We start from the raw sequence: 8,709 nt of genomic DNA, 5'->3' as shown, positions 1-8,709 counted from the left end.
TCCCTACTTGTTGGGCCCCTTCCTGTCATTCCTGTCTCTCACACCCACTGGACCCGTATTTACTGTTCAAGGCACCTTTCCCTGGTTTCTCCCTTAACAGTTGTCATGACAGATGAATAATTACCAAGGGACCAGCCCATTGGAGATGAGTATTTTAGCTCTTACCTAGGCTAGCCATCAGAAAGCAGACACAGTTTGTTGCCCAGAGTGTACTTGAAGCTTTTCTACTGCAAGGGAATCTGCCAAATCTTTACTTCTGCTGGCATTCATGCATTCCACAATGAGACATCAGAGTAAGCCTTTGCAAGGGTCTGAATGGGCTACTCTATAATTGCCAGGCTGCATCTTTATCCAGCTGAATACTTTAAAAAGCACCTAAAAGAGAGAAAGGAATTGTCTTACTCTAATCTATTTCCTCTCCTAACTAAGACAACCACAGAGTGATTATTTCAGTCTTGTGTAAGTTCCCCACCCATAAACAGCTCCATTATGGAGCAACTTGGAGTTTCTTTTTTTCCCCTTCCATTTTTGGCTTTAAAAGGCAGTTGACTATTCTCCTGGACAAATCTCTTGTTTTATGCAGTCAACAGCACAAACTTCGGACCTCAAATAACCTAGAAGGTTGACATAGTTTCAGCTGTACAGCTCCTAAAAATCAATATCTCTCTCTGTCTCTGTCTCTCTGTCTCTCCTTCTCTCCCTCCCTCCTTCCACTCCTTCTGTCTTCCCTCTTTCCCTCCCTATTTATTCCTCACCCCAGATTTTCCTTGATATGGACACTTCAGAAGGCAGCTGCCACCTAGTGACATACTTCCTGGCACTGAAATTTGTGTCATATAGGCATGATGGTTACAAACTGCAAAGGAATAAATCTTGGCTCCATATTGTGACATGATTGCAGAACTTGGATCACTAACTAACGACATCATCCAACTACTTCAGCAATTGTGTAGTTCTGTAACACACCCAAAGTTAATGCATTACACTAACACACCCATTGGGGGATTAAAGTACAGTAGTGAATCCCGAGAGGTTTTGTTCATTCTCAGTATATTTTGATAGCCTTTAGAAAATAATTATAATTCTTAAATTGCCAGCATTGGAGTTAGATTCTAACTTTTTACAAATATTTCACTAATCTAGTACCAAAAAATAAGCAACTGATGACTTACCTCATAGCTTTTTCAAGGGTGTGAAAGAACTGTAAAATGACCTAAAAATAAAAATGCAAGCAAACTGACTTATCATAACTTTGACATCTTTTATTTACATGTACACAGGCATATCTTGTTTTGTTGTGTTTCATCTTATTGCCCTTCATAGATATTGTGCTTTTTACAAATTGAAAGTTTGTGACAACCCTGCATTCCCTGCCATTTTTCCAACAGCATGTGCTAATATTATGTCTCTGTTTCACATATTGATAATTCTTGCAATATTTCAGACTTTTTATTAAAATTCTGTTATGGATGGGGGCAGCTGGGTAGCTCAGTGGAGTGAGAGTCAGGCCTAGAGACAGGAGGTCCTAGGTTCAAACCCGGCCTCAGACACTTCCCAGCTGTGTGACCCTGGGCAAGTCACTTGACCCCCATTGCCCACCCTTACCACTCTTCCACCTATGAGACAATACACTGAAGTTAAGGGTCTAAAAAAAAAATTCTGTTATGGTGACCTATGATCTTTGATGTTACTATTGTAATTGTTTTGTGGCACCACAAACCACTCCCAAATATGATGATAAACTTGCTCAATAAATGTCATGTTTTCTGACTATTCTGCCAACAGGTAGTTCCCCCATCTATCTCTTTCTCCTTGAGCTTTTCTATTCCCTGAGACACAAAAAGATTGAACTTGGGCTAATTAATAACTCCACACTGGCCTCTAACTATTCAAGTGAAAGGAAGAATCAATCGATATGACAAGCTGCATTGTTGTCTTCTTTTAAGACTACCACCCTGACCAGTCAGCAACCATCAACGTCAAAGCAAGACCCTCCACCAACAAAAAGATTATGATTTGTGGAAGGCTCAAATGATGGATAGCATTTTTTAGCAATAAAGTATTTTAATTAAGTCATGCACATTTTAAATATAATACTATTGCACACAATAGACTACAGTCTAGCATAAACATAACTTCTATATGCCCTGGGAAATCAAAAAATTTGCATGACCTGCCATATTGTAACATTCACTTTATTGTGGTGATCTAAAACTGAATCTGCTATATCTTTAAGTTATGCCTGTATTACCCAAAAAGACTTTTCTTGTAGTTTTGGTATTATCACTCAAACATATGAAATGGAAGCAAAAGAAGAATATTCCAAGTATTGATTCATTTCAATGTTTTTTAAGGCTTCAGTCAGAATATTTTGTAAAGATGAAATGAATTCACAGTAAATGAATAAGCTGATAGATTGAAAGTCTTTTGATTATCACCATCTTATTTGATAGAAGTATGAGGGTCAGAATCGGGGGGAGATGCCAAGTTTACTATGGGAACTCCGTTCCTTCCCTCACCTAGCAGCCTTTGTGTAAATCAGCAGGTTTCAGTTGGAAGTGTTTAATAATAACAATGAAAATTCCACTGTAAAAGATGCAAGTCAAGAGGAAATAGATAATAGGAGTGGTGCAAGTAGAGACTGGGCAGGAGCAAAATCAATTCAAAGAGTAAGAGAGTGAGTCAGATGTTGAGCTGGGGAGCAGGCGAGCAATCTTGTAGAGCCAGAAGTATCAAGTCTGCCATAAGTAGCTGATGTCTCTTCATGTTGGGTTGGGGGAATTAATGAATTAAGAAAGAGAGAGAGAGAGAGAGAGAGAGAGAGAGAGAGAGAGAGAGAGAGAGAGAAAGACATATGCAGGAAATGAGAAGCAACTAGTAGAGAATTAATGCCTAAAAAAGCTACCACCTAATTCATTCTTTTTTTTCCTAGTTATTTTGTTTCAATGAATGCTTTTGATTTGAATATGTAGCCATTGTACTTGACTGAATTTGACTTAGTAAAAAGAATCTCTGTGGGGACTCTTGAATAGTATGTTTAAACTGTCAGCTACTCTAACAGCATTGAAAGCCTAGGTTGTAGCATAACTACAATGGGAAGGAACCTCGTGGAGCTATACAAAAATTCATGATTATTTTTAAAAATTAGTTCATTTCTTCTAAAATCAAAACACCAAGAACCTATGGTGCCATTGGTGTGGTGAGAACTCCTTCCACTAAAAAAAAAGATGGCAACCTATCACATTGAATTACCAACTTAATGAGTCATCTGACTCTCAGAAAGTTTAAGTGACTTGACCTTATGGTCACATAGTGTGTGGCAGAAGCAAAATTGAAACTAAGGCCTTCCTGAATCCAAAGTTCTACACTCTAACCATTTTTCCCTGCAGTATCCCCTAAAATCCATATCTCAGTTTGAATTGATCAGTGTTCTAGAGAGTAATATCATTATTCAAACCCATGATAAGATAATGAATAATAGACCAGGCTTCTTTGAGAATTAACCTTTTCCAAGGCAGCATCAGTGTTTTGACATAATGAAATCCCAATTTGCATTTGTATGTCTCCTCCATACAATTTTTCTCTTCTTTGGGTATTCTTCTCCTTTTCCCTTGCCTCTTCTCCCTGCCCCATACACACACTTTTCTTCCTCTTTGGCAATTCATCTTCTTTGTGATTTTTAAAACCTGGCTCAATGGGGCAGCTGGGTAGCTCAGTGGATTGAGAGCCAGACCTAGAGACGGGAGGTCCTAGGTTCAAATCTGGCCTCAGACACTTCCCAGCTATGTGACCCTGGGCCAGTCACTTAACCCCCATTGCCTATCCTTACCACTCTTCTGCCTTGGAACCAATACACAGAAGTTAAGGGTTTGAAAATAAAAGAAAAGAAAAAAAGAAAAAGAAAAAAAACCTGGCTCAAAATACAGTTCACCCTGGAAGAGTTCCATTAGCCTATCAAACTCTCTTAACATTTCAGTTCCATAATCCCTTCAATATAGATGTCCTGCTCTGGGGCCATCTCCAGTGCCCTACCACAGAACATGTCTCCATGCTTCCTTAGACCCTACCCTTGAATTATCTCTGATTCTCTAGTGCCCAAGCTTACCATCCATCTCTTGGCTTCTGTAACCTTATAGGACTTCTCAATTGCTGACCTGCCATGGGACATGACCACTCCACCTTTCACCATTTACCCCAAAAGGACCTTCCCTAGCAAGCAAGAAACCACCACATTCTAACCAGACTACCAAGGGTCCCTTTGCTCCTACCTGTTGCCCACTGTGAGGTAACCTTCTGGGGTGTCAACAGTACAATAGCACCTCCTGGTTGGACTTTATGGTAGTATACTGAATAATCATATACCCAACAGATGTTTCTCCAGCCATTAATACTCTTCCAGAATTCAGTCCCCAATTGTTAGCACCCTCTACCCCCTTATATTTCTCCCTACCCTTGTGATTTGGAAACTTCTACTCTATTATCAATGTACAAACCTCATTCTATATCCTATATTCCCTTCCTTACTGTCCCACTCTGGATTTCCCCATCCTTCCCACCAAGCCCTCTGGAATGCCTGCTTCGAAATTAATTTTTTTTCTTCTTAAATCTCTTCTTTTCTCACCATTTCCATCATCTGGGAATCACTGAAGCCCACTTCCCTCCTGATGACAGTAGTTCCCTCTCTGTTCTTCCCAGGGATAATTAGACATTCTATCATAGCTTAAAGCTCTTCAAATCTCTTTTTACCTCTCCAGGCTTCTCATACTCTTCTCCCTCCCACATTCTACAATCCATCTACTTTGGCTTTCCCACAAACCTTCCCATGACCTTTCTCACACTTCTTTCCCTGTCTTCACCTCAGCTTCTTTCTTTCCCTCTCTTCCTTAAGGACTGAGCTCACATCTCACCATCTGCAGACTTTCTTAGTCTCTCTAGTGCCTTCTCTACTCAGATTAGCTTTCATCTATTCTTTTTATCTTGAATATTGTCATCTTCATTAAAATGTGAACTCCTTGATAGGAAGAATGATTTTTACCTTTCTTTGAATTCCTAGCATGTAGTATAACATCTGGTACATAGTAAGCATTTAAGAAATGTTTTTTAAATGACCAAACAACATCCAGTTTATTTTACAGTCTATTAAATTAATTTTCTTCCCAATTATAAGATTATATATTTGCAGTATGTAGGAACTATCCCTAACTATGTCTACTAGGTTGTCAGAGTGAAGGTAAGGATGATGTCATCCTGCAAAATCAGACCCCTGTGGTAGAGCAGTAGGCATTGCCCTTTGGGTACATCTTTTTAATTCATCATTCTACAAAAATGTTCTCCAGTTGCCTCACCTGGAAGGGTTTCTGTCTCTCCAATTGAACTTTAAACTCTCCTTTCTTTTATATTTCACTTACATGACCCCAGATTGATTTATGATTTGAAGGAGTTCTAAGTAAGGGGGTAGCTTAAGATATAGAAAGGAAGCAAAATGATGAATCTACAGAAGCCAGTAGAACTTTCAAAATATAAATCTTTGAAATAGATAAAGAAGCCTTATCATTTATATTTTAAGTACAAGGAATATGAATGACTATTTCCTTGATTTATAGAACCCAGGTGTACTTGTATGCATGACTTTAAAAAACAGACCTTCATACTCCCTCCTTTCCTCTGTTGCTCTAGCTTCTCTAAGTAGTAGAATGAGTCCATTGGGAGTTTTAGTAGCAAAGTACTAAATTATAGATTATTGAAGTAAAAAATTAATTTAAAAACTCAACCAAAGAACTTAGAAGGGTACATACAATAATGGTTTTCACAACTGCATATATACTGGAAAAAATATTTGACCATTCAATCCATGCATTTTTGCTGACATTATTGACTTCATTAGAATTTTTGTCATCCAGGGAGAAAACAGTTGAATAAATTGGGAAAATTGGCTTGTGGTGTAGAGAATAGCCTAAATGTGAATTATGCCTCAATGAGGGGTGAAGATTGTGGTCTTTAACTTTGAAGGGGGAGGAATGTCTAGGAGAATGGTACCATGGCAACAGAATATGAGACATACTGGTATTGACCAAAAGACAGGGCTAAGAAATAAGGTTTTCACAAAGAGTAAATGCTCCCTGATTTGAGATCCCATTATTATTACAGGATAACCTATTTCCGTTTCCTTTATAGATACTGATCTGCTGGGGTATAACCTCTTACCATATAAACCTGGAAAGATTTCAGTCAGCTTCTGTATGAACTTTCATTGTCCCAGGTAGAAAATCTGATTGAAAAATAAAGTTTAAAAGATTTAAGAAGCTATTAAAAGGCCCAAGTATAGGATCTGTGATTAGCAGATCAATCAATATCTAATATGGCTATTTGTGAGTTTTCTGAGTTTAAATAAAAGAGCTAGTAACCCCTGGAGCAATATGTATTAATGGATGAAAAAAGTTGGTCATGTCAAAAACACTGAGGTTCAGTCTCACCTCTGACACATACTGGTTCTGTCAGCCAGGGAAAATCAACTAGTCTCTTAAGAACTCCTGGATAAGTCAAAAATTCTATAAGACTGTGAATTGTAGAGGAGATTGTGATAATCACTAGGAGAGAAGAGGTGTTCTCAGTCACAGTTGCCTTCACTGATCAAATCAAAGGTCTACTTTAAAAAAAAACAACCTATTTCACAAATATTTACTAACATCTCAAATAATGGGAAAATATTTTATGATATTATTTTATGTAAGAAGTTATTTTATATTTGAAAGTCGATTCAGTTCAACAGACATTTGTTATCTGCCTAAAATTCATTTGACCATAGGGATGTTTAATTGGTAGCTTTGATGTTTGTGGGAAAATTTATTTCCCATTAATAAAAAGGGATTGTTGCTATGGAAACTACTTACTATACAATACTATGTAGCTGCTTTATTTGTAAAATATGCTTTTCTTTCTTCAGGGAACATATATTACTTTTTTTGTCCCTTAACAAATACCAACTTTTCCCCTTTCACCTGATTTGCAAATATCATAAAACTTTGTTTATAGGCAATTGCTAAGGAAAAGCATCAGGAAATGAGGAATGCAGTGAGGTTGGCCCTTCACAGCTGCCATGGGATGGAAGTAATAGAGCACTCAAATGATCTCTGGAAACATGTGATCAATCTCTCTCTAGCAGCATTTCCCTAGATTCTACTTTCTTCCTCTCCCCATCCACCCCCATCCCATGCATCTTCATGTTTATCCTGTTTGGATGTTGCTATGCAAAGATTCAGAAAAGAATTGGCTTCTTTTTTTTAATGACTATCATATTCATCAAATGCATTCTTACAGTGGTACAAAAATTCTGCAGAAGAATTCCAAAATTCTTTGGGGAGACTGGCTAAGAATATCCAAATAAGACAGGATGTAGATTTAAAAACTGCTTAAGCCTTCATTCGTACATTGCAATATACATCAACTCAAGGGGTATATAGAAGACTTAATCTGCATTTTGGAAAAAATACTGTTAATTTCGCTTATATAGCCAAAAGTGTGTGATATTAGTTCTAATTTCTCTTACTTCTAAGGCTTGTTTCCCTCACATACCCCTTTATTTACTGATAATTATATGAACAGTTAAAATAAGATATTGATAATAAAACCCCCAAAAAGTCATACATGTTCCCAGACGCTCAAGAGAAGATAAGAATAGAACATAACTCATAGATTTTGGGGAGGAAATAATGTATATGAATTCCTTTATAAGTAGTAAAGCATCATAGAAATTTAAATTGTTATTGTTATATCATTCCTCTTGTCTTTTTTAAATAGACTTCTGGTAGAAATGGTCTTGGGGGAAAGTCACAATCTTGTTATTATCACATATTTAATCTATGCACTATTGCATATGAAAATTAAAGCTTTTTGTAGTTAAATAAAAATATTATAATATATATCCTAATAAGTCTCCTGTAAGCTCACTGAAAGCAATTTGGATATAGATCTTCAGTAGCGACAAGACAGCAGCTAATAATGTCCCCCAATCTGTTCCTACACAATTATGATTTCCTCTGCTAGGTCTTTATTTTTTAAAGCTTTTCCTTCCATGTAAATTGGTGATTATGATGGAATAGTTTTATATCAGGGTAATTGTGGGACTTTGATAGTGGTCTAGTACAGTTTATTAGTTAAATTCAAAAGGATATTTTGAGTTCTGTATTCCTGGTAGGATAATTTGTCTTCTATCATGCCAAGTCATGAAAGATGTTACAAGAAGTTTCTGATAAATAGTTCTAGCCATTACATCAAATTTCCTTAGATATTCTGTAGGTGCTAACTTTTTTTAGCCTTAAGAAATGTGTTATCTACTTTCTACCCTTTCCTTGTACCATCTTTGTTGATCAATGAATGTAGTCTGGACTCCTTAAGAATAGTCCTGTAATTTCTGGTTATAAAGATCTAGTCCTGAATTGCCATCACAAATTCCTTCATTGTGACAAACAAAACCACTTGATTCTGACATTTGTTTTATATTTATGTAGATATATAAATATGTGTTTATGTATATATATATATATATATATATATTATGCACATGTGTATATGTAAACATATTGTTGACCATGTCCCATGTATATGTTATCCATGCAGGGTCTTTTGATTATACTCTTTTGAATTTGACAATCTTGTTTTATGAAACTCCAAATTTACCCTTGTCCCATTGGAACTTACCTTCAAGAAACT

This window comes from Gracilinanus agilis, chromosome 5 (assembly GCF_016433145.1).
Source record: "Gracilinanus agilis isolate LMUSP501 chromosome 5, AgileGrace, whole genome shotgun sequence".
In the NCBI taxonomy this organism is placed as follows: domain Eukaryota; kingdom Metazoa; phylum Chordata; class Mammalia; order Didelphimorphia; family Didelphidae; genus Gracilinanus; species Gracilinanus agilis.
Note: the sequence above shows the minus strand (reverse complement) of the source record.